This window comes from Saimiri boliviensis, chromosome 10, assembly GCF_048565385.1.
Source record: "Saimiri boliviensis isolate mSaiBol1 chromosome 10, mSaiBol1.pri, whole genome shotgun sequence".
Lineage (NCBI taxonomy): Eukaryota > Metazoa > Chordata > Mammalia > Primates > Cebidae > Saimiri > Saimiri boliviensis.
In genome coordinates this window covers 14,070,212-14,073,571 of record NC_133458.1, presented here as the reverse complement: position 1 = coordinate 14,073,571, position 3,360 = coordinate 14,070,212, and the positions used below count along the sequence as shown (strand labels likewise).

The following is a 3,360-nucleotide window of genomic DNA, read 5'->3' as shown; positions in this document are numbered from 1 at the left end:
TATGTTTTTAATAAATTCCTTGGTGTCTTGTACCTTACTCAAAACAATACTAAATCCTGAATATTTTCTGTACAACCATCTGAATATTGCTAGCTGCATAATAATGAACTTTACTCCAATCATCTGTGTTATAAGTTGTGTGATCTCTAACAGTTGTTTCAAAAGTTTTTAGGCTGAAACTAGAGTCTTTCAATAAATTCAACTATAGTGTGTTGTCCCTTATAGTTACATCATGACTAGTATAGAGTCTTGGAATACTAACCAATTGTTGGAAGTAAATCCTTCGTGTACTTTTGCAAGATTCTCTCCAAGACCTCAGGCTCTGTCTAAATTCATTGGTTATGAATCACTTCCTTCAGTAACTAAGCAAACATTTTACAAGTTTTATTTTGGGGTTAAAAACTACTACTAGTGTGAGGTGATATCTTCTTGTGATTTTTATTTGCATTTCTCTGATAAATAGTGATGCTGAACATTTTTTCATATACCTGTTGGCCATTTGTATGCCTTCCTTGGAAAAAATATCTATTCAGTTCCTTTGGCCATTTTTAACCTTTTTTGGGGGGCTATTGAGCTGTGGAAATTTCCTGTATGTTTTGGATATTAATCCTTTACCAGATATATGCTTTGAAAATATTTTATCCCATTCTATAGGTTGCCTTTCCATTTTATTGTTTCCTTTGCTGTGCAGAAGTTAAATAAAGTGGTTAAAAAGCAAACAAACAAAAACCAAAAGCCAAACTACTACCTATGTCACAATGTTCTAGAATTAAGGCCTTATCTTCTATCTTCACTGGTGAGGACTGATCCATTTTCTACAAGAAGTGAATAAACTATACTATCCCTGAGAAAACATCATTATTGAGTAGTAATCTGACATCACTAAACTCTTCATTAAGTTCACCTTGTGGGGGATAAGAGATTAATTTTAGCAGTTATGTGTATTGTCTCTTTGTGTAACACCTGTTCCTAAAAGTTGGCCACCTTCTGTTGGTCTTGGCTTACTGGAGTAAGCCTTTCCACTTGACACTCTCAAAGTAAAAGCGCAAATCACAGAAAACAAACTCAAAATTGTTTAGTTATATAATATCTAAGAACCTATTAAAATTGTTCATGGTATCATGGATGCAGTCCGCCGAGAAGGGGTGAGTAGGGTTGTGTCTGAGATGTCCAGAGGAGAAACCCAGTAAACAAAAAACGTTAGATGGTAGTGAACAGCAGTCAGAACTTGGACATAGCTTTGATGTGGATAAAAAACGTTCTCATTTCTTCTGTAATAACTACTAAAATGAGTAAGAATTTAAGTCTAAGTACTGCATTAATTTCCTTCCCCTATTTAAGAGCAGATGTTCAGGAGAAGAAATTATATTCCAATAAATTGAATTTTAAGAATGTAACTTCTTTTTTCTTTGATTTCCCTGCACAGCTGGTTCCCAGTGTGGTCCTCACACCTGGGTGCATTGTTCAAGCAGAGTTTGGATGGTGATTTGGCTGAGATATTCTAGGAGGACTTTAAGTTCAGATGGGCAGGCTCTTCATATGCCCTGCAAATCATCTTCCAATCCTTCATTTCCATGACTGGTTATTTCTCCATCTTTAGTATGGTCCTTGGAAGCTCATGGGTCAGGAAAATAAAAACCAGACATGGGTGAGTGAATTCACTCTGCTGGGGATTTCCAGTGATTGGAGTATTCAGGTCTCCCTCTTTGTCCTAATCCTGGCCATATATTTGGTTACTATTGTAGGAAACACCCTCATTCTTCTTATCAGACTGGACAGCAGGCTTCATACCCCTATGTACTTTTTCCTTAGTGTTCTGTCATTTGCAGATTTTTGTTACACAAACAGTATTGTCCCACAAATGCTGGCCCACTTGATCTCGCTCGAAAATCCATCCCATTCCACAGCTGTGTGCTCCAGCTCTATGTTTCTTTGGGATTATGTGGGTCTGAGTTCTTTCTGCTGGGGGCCATGGCCTATGACCACTACGTGGCCATGTGCCATCCACTACACTACATGGTCATCATGCATGGGGTGCTGTGCCTGGGGCTGGTGGCTGGCTGCCTGGTGGCTGGCTTCTCAAATTCACTGATGGATACAATCATCACCTTCCAGCTTCCCCTGTGTCACAATGTTATTAATCACTTTGTCTGTGAGGCCTTAGCAGTGCTACAGCTCGCTTGTGTAGACATCTCCTTCAACGAGGTCATGGTGGCCATCTCTGGATTTCTGGTGATCATGCTTCCCTGTTCCCTGGTCCTATTCTCCTATGCTTACATAGTTGCTGCCATTTTGCACATTCATTTTACTCAGGGACGCTGCAAAGCCTTTGGGACCTGTGCCTCTCACCTGACTGTGGTTTGCATGTGCTTTGGAGCTACCATCTTCACCTACATGGTGCCACACTCGGCCTCCTTGGCAGAAGAGGAGAAAATGATTGCTCTCCTTTATGGGATGGTGCCACCCATGTTGAACCCCTTGATCCACAGCTTGAGAAATAAGGAAGTTATGGCTGCTCTCCAGAAAGTTTTAGAAAGATGCAGATAAAAGGTCATGACTCTAAGAACCTCTTGTTATCTATCATCAGAACCAAAAAGGGGATCAGATAATTGTAGACAGAACTCCCACACTTACACTAAAAGAAGACTATTATGGTCAAATCCTTGCATTCGAACAAAGTATTCCTCCAAATGCTTAATAAATGTTTTTATGTAGGCCAATACTTGAAAGTATACATGTTAGGGATCAATGAGATAGCTTCTTTGTAGACATCTTCTCTCAGATATTCAGTGATTTGGGGGCTTCATCTGCCCATTTTTTGTTTTATCAGTGTGTCAATGTATAGAGGAATGATCCCCAGCTTCATCAGGCAGATCTAACTCCTGATCCTTGTTCTGTCTCTCACTACCTGTGCTCTCTGACAACTTATTGAAATAACATATGTCTTAGTTTTCTTCTTTGTTAGATAAGAAAATTGTACCTAGCTTCCAGAGTGCAAGCCACTTTCAATGTGATATTGATGGAAAGACTTTCCTCATGAAACAAACAATAAGGATAGGCAAAACTTATTAATGCATTTATTTCAATGGAGTCAGACTGTGAGAGGCAGAAAATGTGGAGAAATCCTGGTCTAAATAAAATAGACATTAATTTAGAGTTAGGGTAGGTAAGCCTGCCTAACTTGAAGTTGTGAGAATTGAGGCTTGTTCTGCTTATAATACACTATTCTAGGCATGTAAGTTCTACCTCATAGTTCAAGAAATGGCTTGAATTTCAGCCAACACATTCACATGCTGCCCATCAAAAATAAAGAAGAGGCTGGGTAGGATGGCTCATGTCTGGAATCCCAGCACTTTGGAA

General features: G+C 39.2%; 1 pseudogene; it reads left to right on the top strand.

Moving 5' to 3' along the window:
- Nucleotides 1–1,618: 1,618 nt before the first annotated feature.
- LOC101040889 (olfactory receptor-like protein OLF3) lies at nucleotides 1,619–2,547 on the top strand (annotated as a pseudogene).
- Nucleotides 2,548–3,360: the final 813 nt, after the last annotated feature.